Source organism: Pinus tabuliformis, chromosome 5_2 (genome assembly GCF_031772625.1).
Source record: "Pinus tabuliformis cultivar Carrire ecotype Pingquan chromosome 5_2, CPIR1, whole genome shotgun sequence".
NCBI lineage: Eukaryota > Viridiplantae > Streptophyta > Pinopsida > Pinales > Pinaceae > Pinus > Pinus tabuliformis.
Window position 1 is genome coordinate 683,478,821 of NC_142306.1, and position 18,419 is coordinate 683,497,239.

The 18,419-nt window shown below is 41.4% G+C and overlaps 1 protein-coding gene across 6 annotated transcripts in view; it reads right to left on the reverse strand.

The window, feature by feature from the left end:
• LOC149160951 (uncharacterized) overlaps window positions 1-18,168 on the reverse strand; it is a 193,721-nt gene extending 175,553 nt beyond the window's left edge. Inside the window, exons 1-4 of one of the 6 annotated variants that reach the window (XM_089435443.1) lie at window positions 17,737-18,168; window positions 17,469-17,482; window positions 17,224-17,321; window positions 16,935-17,084 (exon numbers count right to left, since the gene is read on the reverse strand). The gene's annotated coding sequence lies outside the window, so the exon portion shown is untranslated. Of the gene's footprint in view, window positions 1-16,934; window positions 17,088-17,223; window positions 17,322-17,379; window positions 17,483-17,736 lie in introns of all 6 variants that reach the window. The other 5 variants (XM_089435445.1, XM_089435444.1, XM_089435446.1 and 2 more) reach the window with 5 other exon arrangements.
• Window positions 18,169-18,419: the final 251 nt, after the last annotated feature.

The following is an 18,419-nucleotide window of genomic DNA, read 5'->3' on the forward strand; positions in this document are numbered from 1 at the left end:
CAGCTTCTCTGCAAAAGTCTTTGAACTCATTTGACTCATATTCAGTGCCATTGTCAATCCTCAAAATCTTGATCTTCTTTCCGGTCATATTTTCCACCAAGGCTTTGAAGGTACGGAACCACATGAAAGCCTCATCCTTCTTCTTCAAGAAGTATATCCAGGTTTTGCGAGAGAAGTCATCAGTAAATGTCATATAGTAAGAACATCCCCCCAGGGAAGTTACAGGCAACATACCGGAAAGATCAGAATGGACCAGTTGCAATATCTCAGATGTCTTTGTGACACTTGAGGGGAAAGGTCCCCTTGTATGTTTTCCTTCAGCACAGCCCTTACATACACCTTTATGATTATTTCCAAAATCAGGCATCCCTGTCACCACCTTCCTTGCTTCGGGAAGAGCCTTGTAATGAAGGTGTCCAAATCTTCGGTGCCATAGTTCGGTTTGACGGATAGTATCACAAGTCATAGCTCCCAACAGACTCCCTCCAACCTGGTAGAGTGTACCAACTCTAAAACCAATTGAGATAGCTTCCTTGAAGCTCTTCTTCCACATGAGTACCTTTCCATCAGAGAAAGTTACATTGAAACCTTTGTCTTCCATGGCAGATACAGACACAAGGTTTTTCTTCAATTTCGGTACATAGAGTACATCTTGTAGATGGAGGACTTGTCCTTGAGACAAGTGGAGGGTCACAGTCCCGGTCCCTTTCACAGGATAAGTGGCATTATCCCCAAGGATAATTTCTAGATTAGTATCCCTTTCAACCATGTCAGAAAGTGCTTCCTTGAATCCGGTGATGTGTCTTGAGGCACCACTATCGATTAGCCAGACATCCATAGTGTCGGGCGGAGATGCAGCTGAGAGAGCAGATATTAGAATATACTCATTTCTTTTATTAACAACAGTAGACTCCTCATACTTGGTATTTCTGGTCCTTTTAGAAGGTGGATTGTTTCCTTCAAATTGAGCCTTCCTCTTTCCTTTGGATTTGTCATTTCTTCGATTCCCATTCCTTCGGTTGTTGTTGTTGTCGTCACTATCGGGAGAATTCTTCTGGAAGGGGCATTCTCTAGCATAGTGTCCAGTCCTATGGCAGGTGAAACATTTACCCTTCTTCTTTTGAGTCTTAGTCCTTCCTTTGTCCTTGGAACCACCAGAGTTCTTCTTTCGGGAATGAGCAACATAGGCAGCATTTCTTTCATTATCAAATTCCTTCATCCTTGTTTCTTCTTGCATACATCTAGACAGAAGCTCATCAAAGTTAGGGATGGTATTATTGTTGAGAATGGTAGTTGTGAATACTTGCCATTCATATGGAAGTCCTCCAAGTGCGGTGAGAACCATCTCACGATCAGCTATTGTCTCCCCAATAGCTAGCAGATTGTTCCTGGTTTTGGTCAACTTCATAAAGAAAGTTTGAATAGACTCGTCTCGGCCCTTCTTCATATTCTTCAACTTGTTCTTGAGGAATAGCACTTGGTTCACATTGTTTACTCGGAACATAAGTATCAGTTTGTCATACATCTCCTTGGATGTGCCTAGTTCAGATATGTAGGCAACCATACTCTTATTTATGGATTCCCTGATCAGCAGCTTTGCTCTGATTTCTCCCTTCTTATACTTGTGTTTAACAGCAGCAGAGGCATTTGATGGAGGTTCTTGAATCTTCCCTGTTACATGATCTAGGAGATCATGATCTTCTAATTTGAGATCTAATAACATCTTCCAGGCATGGAAGTTATCACTTCCAGTCAGCTTGTCATTCTCCCTAAATTCAAGCTTAGAGGAATCCATTTCCTTCGATGATGATTGCTATAGATAGAGTTTGTCTTCACCTCAGCTCTGATACCATGTAAAGTTTTGTAGATGTTCTATGCTAAGAGCAATTTCACTTTTCTCACAGCAATCATACAAGTAGATAAGCAAAATGCAGATAGAACATATAAGCAGATCTTACAGAAGACAAATCAGAAACAAGAAAAATGTATGTGTTCGTTTCGGCGGTCAACAGGATGCTTCAACCAGCAAAGTCTCCTTTGGTCAGCCAGCCCAGCATGTGTCACAACAACCCTCCAACCAGTAGATGAGTCAACCCAAGTCAGTTCTACAAAAGTCAACGCTGTCCTGAAAAGTCAACGCAGGGGCAGCAAGCTAAAAGTCAACGCAGTAGCAAAACGGTCAACCCTTTGACCTCGATTTTTGTGCCAGGTAGTACGGCCTTCAAAAATCGAACCTCCCACAAGTTTTCAGCTTGTTTGGACCAAGCGTTGACCAAAGTCAACGCTGGTCAAACTTCTGCGAAACCCTAGCAGCAGAAACCCTAGCAGCAGAAAAATCCTCTTCGTCCTTCCCACGTGTGGCTGAAATTCGTCCTCCAGGTAGCTCGTACTTTTTAGGATGAGAGAGGAAGATGTGAGTTGTGTTGTGATCAAATTCTCTCCAACTTTTCCTGTATATATATCCATCAATGAGAGTGTGTGACACATCTGTTGGGCATGTGAGCCTACATTACAAAACTGGCTGACCTTGCACATATAATTTATTAAGAATAATAAATTCAAAATATAAGTTCTGCTCATCGGATTAAGACTATTTTTATATGGATTTTACACCTCTCAGAAAGAGGAATCCAATAAAAATATTAGCCTCTTAATCTGAGCATCAGAACATGGAGTTTGGACCTAGTTGTCCAAATTTAACATAACAGCTATATTAAACAGCTAGTTTTTGAAAAAGACAAGGATCAACTCCCAGTTAATCTTAGCCATTGATTATGTTTTAATCTTGGTCGTTGGAGCTCCAACGAGCGATTATAAGGAGTTTGTTAATTTTATGGTATGTTCTATGCTTATAACAGTTTACTTCTTTTCTTATTATATTCCACAGATTAACAATCACATGTACATAAAGTAAAGTGCAGATAGAACATTAAATGATCGACAGAAAACAAGCGAAGACAACAGACACAAGATGTGGCAGCTAGCCAGGGACAAACCCCACAATGTGTGGGGAAACCCTTTGATCAAATCTTCTTTTATCTTCAATAATTCAGTAGAGAGAAATAGTACAATAAATCTGATTTATATCAGCAGTAGCAAACCCTAGATCAGCAGCATCAGCATTAGCGGCTTCATCATCAAAACTAGGGCAGTCGATATCTCACAAACCGACCATTGGATCAGCTTGATTCCACCACCAAAAGTTGCAGCATTCAGAGGAGGTTCGGATGAACCTACAGCGCAGTTTAGATGAGGAGATCTGCTGGTCCACGTAGGTCAAACTTCACTTCTACAGTTGCAGCTTCAGTTTCAACAGCTTCCTTCAAACTAGGGCAGTCGATATCTCGCAAACCGTCCGTCGAATCGACTTGATTCCACCACCAAAAGTTGCAGCCTTCAGAGGAGGTTCAAATGAACCTACAGCGCAAATCAGAAGAGGAGGTTTGATGGTCCACGCTGGTCAAAGTTTGGATCTGCAGTTGCAGCTTCAGTTTCAGCAGCTTCCGGCTTCACATGTGTGAGAGAGAGACCATTTTCTGCGCAGTCGAGAAGAGACTCTTTTCTGTGCAGTAGAGAGAGAGATGTGATGAGATGAATGAGTGCAAATGAGGAAAAGTCCTCCTGTATTTATACACAACTGTTGATGTTTGAATAGATGCGACTGTTGGGCTTCTGAGCCTACATGAGTTGTAGGTCGACTTGATAATAATTCTATAATCAAAATAAATTCAGATCTCCATGAATACTTATCGGAATCGGAGGCTCTTTGGATCTGCAGTTGCAGCTTCAGTTTCAGCAGCTTCCGGCTTCACATGTGTGAGAGAGAGACCATTTTCTGCGCAGTCGAGAAGAGACTCTTTTCTGTGCAGTAGAGAGAGAGATGTGATGAGATGAATGAGTGCAAATGAGGAAAAGTCCTCCTGTATTTATACACAACTGTTGATGTTTGAATAGATGCGACTGTTGGGCTTCTGAGCCTACATGAGTTGTAGGTCGACTTGATAATAATTCTATAATCAAAATAAATTCAGATCTCCATGAATACTTATCGGAATCGGAGGCTCTTTGGATCAATCCTACACCTCTCGACGAGAGGAATCTAATGAACATATTATCAGCCATGAATAAGATGACCCAAATGAAGTTTGGCCCTAATTGCCAATTTTAACACTCCCTCTCAACTAGGGAGAACTTCATCTGCAATCTATCTGTCGGTCGCTACTATTCATCCATCAAATGCATTGCCCTGCTCTATTCTGCCTGTTCTGCTTTGTCTTGTTCTGCCCTGTACTGATTTGTACGGCTCTGCTCTGTTATGCTTTGCTCTACTTTGTTCTGTTCTGCTATTCTTTTGTCCGAATTATGAAGAAGAAGAAATGATCGAGGATGTATTACACTGACTCAAAGTCAGTCTCAGAGTATGTACCACTGGTCCCAAACTAGTCTCAACCAACCCAAAGTCAGCGTCATAGTGAGTACAACTCCTACCACTGGTCCCAGACTAGTAACATCCTCCACTGACTCAAAGTCAGTCTCAGAGTGCGTACCACTAGTCCCAGACCAATAACAACCGACCCTAAGTCAGTGTCATAGAATGTACCACTCCTACTACTCGTCCCAGACCAGTATCATTGATCCCAGATCAATGGAGGTCATCCTAGCGTAGGGAGTATAGTAGATACAACGATGCGTCCATCGGTACACTACTATGGTCCCTAACTTCATTTCCCTGCTCATTGATCAGATGAGAGGTACTTCCCATGAGTCCCAGACTGCATGGGTAGGATGTCTCGACAAGAGAACTTAATCAATCCTGTCCTCATAAGAGAACACATCAATCCTGATACAATCGCCATGGAGAACACATCAATCCAGGCCGCCATGGAGAACACATCAATCCAGGCCTCACAGGAGAACACATCAATCCTGCTACAATCACCATGGAGAACACATCAATCCAGGCCTCACAGGAGAACACATCAATCCTGCTACAATTTCCATGGAGAACACATCAATCCAGGCCTCACAAGAGAACACATCAATCCGGCTACACAGGAGAGCGAATCATCAAGTTCCACAAGAGAGCGAATCATCTTGTTCCAGTGCACACCACCAGGGGAGGGTGAGTCACCCTGTGGTCGTATGTTGCTCTAATAAGAACCGCAAGCCCTCAGAGCTCCCAGAGCTCAATGTATGCAACATGCAGGACCCTTGTACAAGGGTTTCTTGACGACTCCAAGTCGTTTGGGAAAATCACAGATTAGATCTTTCCTCGGAGCTTTGACAAGGTGTATCGACCTGTACATCATCTTAATGCGATGAAGCCTCCTTGCTCATCGACTTACCATATCCCAGATGATGTCTATCTGCTGGAGCAATCGACGAATACGGGATTCCTCAATAATCGAATCCCACCTCTGGTTGTCACATAGGATCACGGTGGTATTCAATGTAAATCCAAACAGCTCACTGAAGAGCTTTCGCAACCACACTGCCTCACAGGAGCCCATGCTAGCAGCAATATACTCTGCTTTGGCGATGCTCAAAGCCACCGACTTCTACTTCCTGCTCATCCAGGATATCGAAGCAGATCCCAAGGTGAAACAGCACCCGGAAGTGCTCTTACAGTCCACAACATTGCCTGCCCAATCAGCATCAGTATATTCAAGTAGTCTCACATCTCCGGCAGTGTATCTTAACCCATTAGTAATTGTGCCACGAAGATATCTCAAAAGATTCTTGGCATCAATCCAATGAGGCTCAACCAAATATGAGCTCACAATGCTAACTGCAAAACATATTTCCCAAATCTGGTCCGACATCACTACCATATAGCTTCTAAAAGTTAAGATCCTCGAGGTAGTCACAGGCTTGCAGTCCATCATACTAAATCTTTCCACTATCTTTACCACATATTTTCCTTGAGATAGGAAAATTTCCCCTAGCTTTTGCCACACTTCAAGTCCTAGGAAATAGTGCATCGATCCTAGGTCCTTCATTTCAAATTCAGAAGCCAACTCCCTCTTACATTTGTGAATGAGAGGGTCTACACCTGTTAGGAAGAGGTCCGTCCACATACAGCACCAGTATGAGAGGTTTGTCATCTTCAACCTTAAAATAAAGGTTAGGATCGGCTTCACTCCTAGTGAATCCCAGCTTCATCAAGTAGCTATCAATCCTCTCATACCATGCTCGAGGTGCTTGCTTCAGCCCATAGAGAGCTTTCTTCAACCTGCATACATGAGATTTTCGATCATAAATCTCAATTCCTTCAGGTTGCTCCATGTAGACCTCTTCTTTGATCAAACCATGCAAGAACGCAATCTTGACATTCATCTGATGTAGGTTCCATCCTTGTGAAGCGGCAAGGGCTATGATCGAGCAGATGGTCGTATATCTGGCAACAGGTGCAAATATCTCATCATAGTCTATACCTTCCTTCTGGGAGAAACCACGAGCAACAAAACAAGCCTTATACTTTTCCATACTTCCATATGTTGCATGCTTTATCTTGTAAAGCCATTTGGAAGTAACAACTGTCTTGTCCTGGGGTCTAGGAACTACTTCCCAGACATCATTCTTCATAATAGACTCATATTCTTCGGTCATAGCATCCTTCCATACTTGATGCTTGATGGCATCTGAGAATGATGAAGGATCATTTTGTATGATCGTGCTCATGATGGTCAGGTATCCCTGATACCTGTTAGGTTTCTTATCTTCACGGAAGGTTCCTCGGGGTGCAGCATGTCCTTCATCATCATCAAGTATCCCCCTAAGCCATGAAGGCCTCTTCCTAGAAGAGGAAGGCTCAGGTGGATAAATAGGATCCATAGGTTCCTCCACATCAGGCATTGTTACATCATCTACCCATAGAGACAACTTCCACAATCGTACGGTTCTTCTTTTTCGCCACACCATTCTACTGAGGAGTATGTGGTGTAGTAGTCTCCCTCTTAATGCCAGCCTCAGATATCCCTGAGTGAACCAACTATAATATATCGGAGGTCTTGCTTTGGCTTGAGGGGAATGGTCCCCTTTTGAGCTTTCCTTCGGCACATCCTGGACATACACCTTCTTTCTCTACTCAGAATTCGGGCATCCCTGTCACCATTTGTCTTACACCGAGTAGAGCTTTATAATGAAGGGGGGAAAACCTCTGATGCCAAAGTTCGGACTGAAGAGATGTGTCATAAGACATGACACCTAGCGGACTTCCATCGGCCTAATATAATGAATCAACACGAAACCCAAGAGTAAAGGCATCTTTAACATGATTTTTCCATATACGTACCTTGCCATCGCTAAAGGTTACCTTGTAGCCTTTGTCTTCTATTGCCGAGATGGACACCAGGTTCTTTTTGAGGTCAGGTGCTTTTTAATACATCCTGGAATTTATAGCCTTCTTGAATGGTTGTGCTCTTCCTTGATTCCCAGCTCTCCTCTTACCTTTGCTATTGAATTTGTCATTCCTTTGATTGCCATCAGAGAGATTTTGATCATCGTCTTGGTGTGAGTCCTTCCTATCAGGGCACTCCCTTGCATAGTGACCTGCTTTATTGCAGATGTAACATCGTCCTTTTCTTCCACCCTTAGGTCCAGCCTTTCCTTTTGATTTAGTCCCGGAATTATTTATTTTCTTAGCATGAGAAGAAAAGGCAGCAGGAGGACCTTTAGGCATGGGCATTTCTTGCTCTTCTACCCTTGTTTCTTCTTGAATGTATCTAGCCATTAATTCCTCGAAACTAGGAATTATATTATTGTTCAGAAGAGTAGTCCTGAACACGTACCATTCGGATGGTAATCCTCCAAGAGTCGTGAGTGCCATTTCCCTGGTAGTAATAGTTTCCCCAATAGATAGGAGATCGTTTTTTATCTCGGTGATTCTTAAAAAGTATGCTTGCATACTCTCATCTTTACCCTTCTTGATTTCCCTCAGCTTATTTCTAATAAACAAAACTTGATTTGCATCATTGACTTTAAATAAACTCACCAGTCTATCATAGATTTCCTTGGATGTGTCCAGTTCAGAGATGTAGGCCACCAAGTGCTTGTCGATAGAGTCCCGGATGATCTTCTTTGTTTTGACTTCTCCGTTTTTCCATTTGTTCCAGGCAACAGCAAATGCATTTGATGGAGGCTCAACAATATTGCCTCTTACATGGTCCAGCACTCCTTGATCTTCTAGGGTTAGATTGATAAACATCTTCCATCCGTGATAGTCAGCTTTCTCACGGAGCTTGTCTTCGGCAGGAAAGAGTGTTGAGGACCCCATAGTTCTTTTAGGATAGCCTTGCCAATCTTCTCTTCGGTGATTGCTCTTGCTCTTGCTCAGACTTTGTCTTCACCTCAGCTCTGATACCATGTTAATTTTATGGTATGTTCTATGCTTATAACAATTTACTTCTTTTCTTATTATATTCCATAGATTAGCAATCACATGCACATAAAGTAAAGTGCAGATAGAACATTAAACGATCGACATAAAACAAGCCAAGACAAGAGACACAAGATGTGGCGGCTAGCCAAGGACAAACCCCACAATGTGTGGGGAAACCCTTTGATCAAATCTTCTTTTATCTTCAATAATTCAGCAGAGAGAAATAGTACAATAAATCTAATTTATATCAGCAGTAGCAAACCCTAGATCAGTAGCATCAGCATTAGCGGCTTCATCATCAAAACTAGGGCAGTCGATATCTCACAAACCGACCATTGGATCGGCTTGATTCCACCACCAAAAGTTGCAGCCTTCAGAGGAGGTTCAGATGAACCTACAGCGCAGTTCAGATGAGGAGATCTTCTGGTCCACATAGGTTAAACTTCACTTCTGCAGTTGCAGCTTCAGTTTCAGCAGCTTCCTTCAAACTAGGGCAGTGGATATCTCGCAAACCGTCTGTCGGATCAACTTGATTCCACCACCAAAAGTTGCAGCCTTCAGAGGAGGTTCAGATGAACCTACAGCACAGATCATAAGAGGAGGTTTGATGGTCCACGCTGGTCAAAGTTTGGATCTGCAGTTGCAGCTTCAGTTTCAACAGCGTTCGGCTTCACGTGTGAGAGAGAGACCCTTTTCTGCGCAGTAGAGAAGAGACTCTTTTCTGCGCAGTAGAGAGAGAGAGATTTGATGAGATGAGTGAATGCAAACGAGGAAAAGTCTTGTATTTATACACAACTGTTGATGTTTGAATAGATGCGACTGTTGGGCTTCTGAGCCTACATGAGTTGTAGGTCGGCTGCTCTTATCAAAATCGGATGCTCTTTAGATCAATCCTACACCTCTCGACGACCCAAAGGAATCTAATGAACATATTATCAGCCATGAATAAGATGACCCAAATGAAGTTTGGCCCTAGTTGCCAATTTTAACAGAGTTCAATGGGCACTTGGAGAACACATCGAATGAGAGATCAGAGAGCGAATTTCTCAAGAGTAGCAGCATTGAGTTGTCGGAGTGAGATCGAGTGATAGTAATCCAGAGGAGAGTTTTCCATATCCGAAGAGTGCAAAGCAGAGAAGGCATAAAGCAGTTCAGAGAGGCAGCGTAGTGCCACGCAAAGGCAACGCAGAGCTTCAGAGGGAGTTCAAAATTCAGCTGGGAGAGTCGAGATCTAGTTCCAAAAGCCGGGGTGTGAGACAAAAGGGCCAAAGGGTCAAATTTCCATACAACAGGAGATCAAAAGAGGAGGTGACGCAAAGGAGGTGACGCAAAGATCAGCAAGTGTGACGCAAAGCTGCGTAGGATTGACGCAGAAGTTGCGCAGAGGCAGCGTGGGGCTAGCCAGCCTGTCCTTGATCAGTGTCTAATCTCTCGAATCAGTGTGAGATTTTTCTCACTAACTCTTTGCCAGCATTTCTCTATATCGCATAGCCAATTTGGGCATCCAACGATTTGTACTCAGATTTGTCATAATAATTAAAACCCTCAGCTATTGCACCGGTTTCCCCATATTGGGTTTTTCCGAGGACATTGTCCAAAAACAACTGTGTAGATGTGTGTGTATTTATTATTTAGTTTCTGAGGTATTTATTTTGTGTAGGCTGCAGTGTATGTATTTCGATATTTATCGTAGAAAACTGCAAGTAACTTGTTCAAGTAATTTAACAAGTAGGAGAAATATTATCAGTTTGCTGCAGTAGGAATCGGGTAACCGATTTTTCACAGGAACTAGGGTGATGTCCATAATGATAAGGGGTAGAGCTCATGTTTGGCTTTTTCCCACATGCTATTTTAATGTCCCGACCATCTTTTGCATGTCATAGTACCCTTTTCCTTTTCTTGCTTGTGGCCATGATATGCTTTTAACCCTTTTTTTAGCTGCATCAACCTCTGGGGCAACGTTTCCAGGCCCGACCCAGATATGTATGTGGACAAGGAGAGGGGGTGTGATAGTGCCTTGTGGAGCCAATGGTCATGTGGACCTAGAGAGGGAAAATGATTCAAATAGGGCTTGTGATATGCAGAGGGGAGAGAAAAATGTGAAATAAGAAAACAGGATCGCCCTACCAAAATTAGGGTTTCCCAAGTAGTGCCCTTCCTAAAGCCATAGGCCAATAGGGGAGATCCCACGGAACTAGGGTTGAGGATTAACCCCCCATTTAAGGTGAGGGAACAAAACCTTGGTTGAAACCCACTCTTCTTCCAAGTCACCCAATAATCCGTGCCCAAAACACTTAATGAAAAACAAGCATAGGCACTTGATTGCACAATGAAAAACATAACTTCCGGGTTGGATTGCCCACCTTCGAACATATATGCTCTCGACAGATGGGTGAGGGGACATATAACTGATTCAGGGAGCGGAGATCAAATGGCACAATATATTGGCTACATCGGTGGCTATCAGGGGTTGCTCTCTTATGGGTCACCTACTTTTGGAGGGTAACAACTCCTCAAGGATTATTCTTCTGTCCTTTGCGTCCCACTTATTATGTTGGACCAATTGCCAAGGATCAACTAGTGCGGTTGGGGTGGACTCTCCACGAATTCCCAAACTCCCTGCTCCAAAACTATACCAATCCTCAAGGAGGTCCTTAAATCTCAGAACCAATTATGCCATGCTCTAACTCGAACTACTCAAAAACACTCATGTGCAGTGTTGCGGGGGAGCGCCCCCCCCCCCCTTCGAACCCGCTCCCGAAGCGCGCTCTGGGCGGGAGCGGGTCGGGAGCGCACTCCCCAAATCGCTCCCGGACGGGAGCGATTTTCGGGATCGCGCTCCCGTAAAAAAATTTGCGCTCCCTGGTCTGTGAGGGAGCGCTTCAGGGAGCGATCGCTCCCGCGCTCCCGGAGCGCTTTTTAATGCCCGGGAGCGATCGGGGAGCGATCGCTCCCTGATCGCTCCCGAGCATTAAAAAGCGCTCCGGGAGCGAATTTTAAAAAACCGGGAGCGGTTCGGCGGAAAAAAATTCCGCCGGACCCGAAAAAACAAAAAAATTTAACTAATTTTTTTTGGTTTATAAGCCCAATGGGCCAAAAAAAAATCATTTCAATGAGATTGAGCTTGAGCTTGAGAGCTGAGGAAGAGAAAAGGAGCAAGGAGCAAGAGCTGAGGAGCAAGTAGCCAGAGCTGAGGAGCGAGGAGCAAGTGCCAAGGAGCGAGGAGCAAGCTTGCAGAGGTAAGTAACTTAATCATTTAGTTAGTTTAGTTGGTTAGGTAGTTAGTTTGTTTAGTTTAATTTACCTGTTTGAGTTTAAAGATCATTAATTTAAATTAAATTAATAAATTAAATGAATTAATCCCAATAAACTAAATTAATTTGCAGATTCAAGACTCAAACCCTACAAACATCAAACACGATGGACCTGGGGATTTTTATTGGCATTTTCCTCTTCCTGGTCCCTTTTCTGGTTATTATGGTGGTGGAGAGTAGGAAACGGAGGGGGCCTGAAACTGAAGAGGTGGATGAAGAAGCCGGAGGAAGTCAAATAGGTGAAAACCCCAGTGAGGAGGATGTAGAGGAGGGTGAACATGAGGGTCAAAAAACTAAACAAGACCAAACTCCATTGTGGAAATATGTTCAGAGGGCTGAAACAGGGAGAGGGGGTGGAACCACTAAATTTCATTGCCCCCATTGCAACACTGATTACACAGGCTCATACACCCGTGCTAGAAGACACCTTTGCGGGAAAAGGGCATGGGATGGAGAGAAACAAATAGGAATCAGAACTTGCAACGCGGTGTCAACAGCAGATAGAGCCAAATACATAAAGGAAGAGGAGGACGCCCAATACAGAGCAAAAAGATCAAGGGGTTTCTTTGAAAGCTCACAAAGAACTCCTTTAGCATCCTCCCAAGGCAGTGGATATGGACATGGAGGCTCAGGGTCATCATCTTTACGTCGTAGAACCATATCAGATTTCCTTGATGAGGGGTGTAGGAATGATGTGGATTCAAAAATTTACAAGTTCCTCTATGCAAATGGGATACCATTCAATGTTCTACGCTCACCTTATTGGCACGAAATGGTTTCTGCCATAAATGATGCCCCTAAAGGATACAAGAGCCCTGGGTATGACAAGGCAAGAACTGTTGGCCTTGATCATGAAAAAGCAAAAATATCACATTCTTTGAATAAAATGACAAGTTCTTGGACTGACAATGGGGTGTCCATTGTATCTGATGGATGGACAAATGTAAAGGCAAGCCATTGATAAGTGTTCTTGCTGTGTCCCGAAGTGGTCCCATTTTTCTAGCTGCACATGATTACTCAGACAAGTTCAAGACCGCTATCAACATTGCAGAAGCATTGCTTGAAACAATTGAGCGTATTGGCCCATACAATGTCATCCAAGTCATCACTGATAATGCTCCTAATTGTAAGGCAGCGGGAGCAATTATTGAGGATAGATACCCGAACATATTTTGGTCTGGATGTTTGGTTCACACATTGAACCTTCTGTTGCATGATATTGTCAAAAACAAAAATGAACAATACCAATGGATTGGTGATTTGTACAAGAAAGGAAAAAAATGATAAAATTTATTACAAATCATAGCAATACCCATGGCCTTTTTCGCAGTCACTCGAGATTGGAGTTGCCGAAGATTGCGAGGACTAGATTTGGTAGCTATTACCTCACCTTCAGGCGCCTTTTGAAGGTAAGAGAGGGTTTAGCTAGCATGGTATCAAGTCCAAATTGGCAGGTGTTAAAGGAAAGGGCTACAAATGTAGCTGACATTGCAGGTTTTGAAACGGTGGAGGAGGCCGCTCTTGATGGGCAGTTTTGGACAACTGTGAGACAGGTATTGGATTTCACCAAGCCAATTTATAACATGATTCGGTTTGCAGATACAGACAAACCAGTGATTGGCAAGGTGTATGAGCAAATGGATACCATGTTGGGGGAAATAAAAGACATTGTTAATAACAGAGATCCCGACTTGTACAATCTGATTCACGATTGTGTGTGTGAACGGTGGAAAAGGCTTAACCTTCCACTACATTGCTTGGCGTATATCCTTACGCCAAAATACTACTCAGATTCTTGGTTGGGCAAACCTGCAGCAGGGGGTGGTGTTAGGACCAAACCCCATTTAGATCGAGAGGTAACTAAAGGATATCTGGATGCATTAGAAAAGTTGGTGCCTGACAGGGAGGAATGTGCAGCTGTGCGCCTTGAAATAGGCAGATACTTCACTGGCAGTGGTTTGTATGGTAACTTCCATGCAATGGACGACAAAGATAAATTTGATTCTCTCACATGGTGGGAAACATATGGCGGCGACGGACATTTGCGAAAATTGGCAATGAAAGTTCTTGCACAGGTTGTAAATTCTTCTTCTGCAGAGAGGTGTTGGAGCACCTATAGTTATATACATAATGTGAAAAGAAACAGGCTCAACGAAAACCGAGCAGAAAGCTTGGTTTATGTGCACTACAATTTGAGGTTGTTGAGCCATTACTGTGATCGGGCTAATGAAGATCCCACATATAAAATTTGGGACAATCACCCTGAGGACGACAATTTGGAGGATGGCATTGTACATATGGAAGAACTAGAAGATGAGCTTGTACGGGATGAAGCTGAAGCAGCTGCAACAGCCATGCCACCTCCACCTCCACCATCCAGTAGCAGTTCTCGGGGCCCGAGTCTTGTTCCATTGCTGTCGCCACCTCCATCGACACCCTCGCGTGGAGGCTCTAGTTCTGGTCGTCGGTCTGGGCGGGAGACTCCTAGAAGACCACCACGACCTGCTTATACTCCTGGAGACTCTCGTGGCAAGGGCCACTTGTAGATTTACAGTTTACTTGTCTTTTTTAGTTTCTATTAGACTTTAGTTTTCATAACTGTTGAGTTTTGAGTCCTTGACTCTTGACTCTTGACTCTTGACTCTTTCATATCATTATGACATTATGATATTTTTTGTAAACATTATATCACTGTGACAATGAAAATTTGAAGTTTGAAGTTGGGCCTTGGCAATTATAACTCATTGGTAATGATTGTGAATTATGAATATGATGCTTTGTGAAAGACTAAAGTTGTTTCATTTCATCTCATTATTCATGTTTCATTTTATAAATTTTTAACATTTCATATCATGTTAACAGTTAGAAGTTAGGACTTAGAAATATCTTCGATATTACTTCTTGTAATGGTTAAACTTGGCTTACAAGTACAACTTGTTACTTTGGTGATCAATGATGATAAATGTTATTGAATTGAATGTTATTTTAATTTATTATTTTACTAAGGTTGATGACGATTATAATTTCTAGATGATTGATGTGATATGGTTCAATGATCAATTTATGTTTTTTTATGTTTTTTATGTCTATTTCATCATTCTACATGTTTTTGTTGACATATATGTATCAAAAATTAAAAAATATAAAATATATATATATTTTTAAAAAATCGCTCCGGGATTCGCTCCCAAACCGGGAGCTTCTGAAAATGGTCGCTCCCGCTCCCGCTCCCAAGTAACACTGCTCATGTGCAAGCCTACTAAAGAAAACACATGCGCACTTGATTCACGGGAAAAGACTGTGCTCTTGTGGAAACTGCGCAACTTACACTTTAACTGTCACTCACTTCTAAGGGAAAAATATACTGCTTTCTAATCTTCAATTAGTCAGTAGCTTTGATACCATGTTAGATTTCTAACACCCAGTAGCTAATTCGAACAATTTTCTAAGATGCAAGAACTAGAAGACTAAACTGCAAAATTCACTAATCAAATAAAATCACAAAGACACAAGCATACAAATAACAAAACACCAAAAATACTCAGGAAACCCCAACTAGGGAAAACTTGCTAATTTGTGTTTTTATTGATCTGCCCAGAAAAATCTTAATAATTCAATAACAAGCATTGGGAAAAATTCCCTTAGAATTCTCTATTCCTCCACACAATACCCTACACACTCTAGAGCAACTCAGCCTCTCTCTTGCGTGGTTGTACAAACTATACTAGTTGACCCTGCCTCCTTGCGCAAATCTATTTAGCCTCTCTAAGTGATACAATCTGGAACGAATTTTTTGAGCTAAACACACACAGAAATTCCTGCTACTGCATAATACAATGATCCACTAAGTTTGTGCTCTTCAACAACTAAAGTGAACTACTTCCTTGAACTCAAGTCGATCTCTTCCTTAAACTCAAGTTGAATTGCATGCCTTGGACTCAAGTCGAGTTGTTGCCTTGAACTCAAGTCAAATTGACTTCTCAAACTCAAGCGAACTGGACTCTCAGATTCAAGTTGAACTGAGATAAAAACTCTATGCATGTTGGGTTCAATTTACTATTTTTTACTAAGGAAAATTAGAGAATTTTCCTAAGCCAACACTAAAAGAAATTAGACTGTGCCTTAGCTTCACATGCGGGTTCTTCTGCCAAATATAATGCACTGCTAAATTTAGCAAAACACTTCCACATCTCTAACTTCAATTAACAATTTGAAAAGGCATCAATGTGTCTAATGAAGATTAATGAATATAAAGAACCTTATTTTCAAGTTTGAAGTTATATGCTTTTACCAAATCGACTAGATAGTGGGTCTAGAAATACCTATAAGTAGTTTTTTTTTGTTATGCTTGGTAGGACTCTCATTTTCGATTTTACATGTCCATTATTCACACCGCAGCGAGGGAGGGTAGTACAAGATTCGAACCCAAGATCTCCGGTTCGGTGAGACTTCATTCCACGGCCATCGCCACTTGTGCTACCCCAGGCGGACACCTATAAGTAGTTTTTATTAAACTTATGAGATACAATATTCTTGGTGTTCGACCTATAACTATAATATTCGATAAACAGGTGATCATGCGAGATTTGGCTATGTCACTTTGAAGCCAATGTTAACACTTTTGTTTCATCTATATGAGACCCTTGGATGTGGTTGAAGAGGCCAAAGATCTAATGTTTTGATGTGATTGCACCTATGTAAATTGTATTTTATTTACCCAATAAAAATACTGCAAATAGATCCCAGAAATGATACAGCCTGTGAATAATTTTTTTGTCTGTAAAAAACTAATCCTCGAGGAAAGGCAGGGAAATCCCTGTGTGCCCATATGAACACTAATGACATTATCTACTACCAATTGATTAACCATATGACAAACATAAAGGACCATCTTAAGCAAGATAATAGCCAAAAGGATAACTGAACAGACACACATGCCTACGCCACGCAATGCGATGGGATTGTTGATTACTATTTCAATGCACCTATGTAAATTGCATTTTATTTACCCAATAAAAACACTGCAAATCGATCCTAATGTAAGCAATGATAAAAACTCTTACAGCCTGTGAATAATTTTTTTGTCTCTAAAACCCTATTCCTCGAGGAAAGGAAGGGAAACCACTGTGTCCATATGAACACTAATGACATTCTCTACTACCAATAGATTAATAATATGACAAAAATAAAGAACCATATTAAACAAGATAATAGCCAAAAGGAGAACTAGACAGACACACCTGTCTATGCCATGCAATGCGATGGGATTGTTGGTTACTATGGCGAGGCAGTCAAACGTGATAATTATAGTCCTCGTCCTTGACTAGCATAGCATAAGATGCACAAAAGTTCACGGCCGGACAGGAATGAATCTGCGTCTGAAGAGAACCCTACTTGATAAATAAAACAATGAAACTAAATAAGAAATTGAGAAGTCACATATAGTCACTGTTAAAAAATAGGAAATAAATTACATATTACATTGAGATGGATCGGATTTATTGGGGTGAAAAATAAAAAGTGCATTACACAGAAAAGACATGAAGTACGCAGAGGAGTCAAGAATTTCGCTCGAATAATTTTCTCAGGGATTCGAAGAACGAATGATAATACCTGGGATCAGAGCCCTACACAGAACACAGAGAAAGAGACAGATAATTTCCAGTAAAGGACAAAAAGGCCTACCATACACAGAGAAGCCATACAGTAAGCAGAGAAATTAAGGATTTCGCTGGAACAATTTCCTCCAGGATTCGAAGAAAGAATGATTATACCTGGAATCAGAGCCCTGCACCACACGGAGAAAGAGACAGCTAATTTCCAGTAAATTACAAGCAAAAAAGAAACCTACTGTGCACAGAGAAGCCCTACAGAACGCAGAGAAATAAATAATTTCCCTGGGATAATTTCCTAATGGATTCTTAAAAAAAACGTAATAAAATCTTGAATCAGAACCCTACATTACAGAGAGAGAAACAGAGAATTTCCATGATAACATGTTAAGAAACAGAATTAAAGGGCTCCCGAGGAAAAAACGCATACCTGGAATTAATAAGTCTGTAACACATAAAGATGGCAACAGAGGATCCATTCTTCCTCCATCTTTTTATGCAGTTAATTCAAATTTAAATAAACCAAGTGATGTCACTGTCCTCTACACCAAAAATACAACAGACACAACCCTAAACCCAAACAGAGACACATGGGAAGCGCTTCCCCATACACACAGGATAGAAAGTATAGAGGAAGAGGAAAGGATGTGAATGAACAAGTGCCCATACAAAATTGCCATTTAAGCAATCCTATCTCCAACGGCTAGTTTCCTTCCCTCTGTGAAAGGAAAGCAGTAAAAATTAAATGCAATCCTATCTCCAACAGCTAGTTTCCTTCCCTCTGTGAAGGGAAAGCAGTAAAAAAGATTGGGAACATTTATCAACCATTATCTGAACTCTCATTTATCAAGTACAATGGCATAGAGCAATTAAATCTCTTTTCATTTTAAATGAAAAAGTTTGTGGTTTGGTTCTTATGGTATATTTTAATATTTTAAATAAAATAAATATAGATTAATTTTATTAAATAAAAATATTTATTAATATAAATTTATTTATTATTTTTAGTTTATTAATTTTAATTATAGTATTTTTAAAAGGAAAAAATATTAATTTAAGTAAAAGTTGCAAAAAAATTAATTTAATTTAATTTTTCTTATTGTAATTTTAATT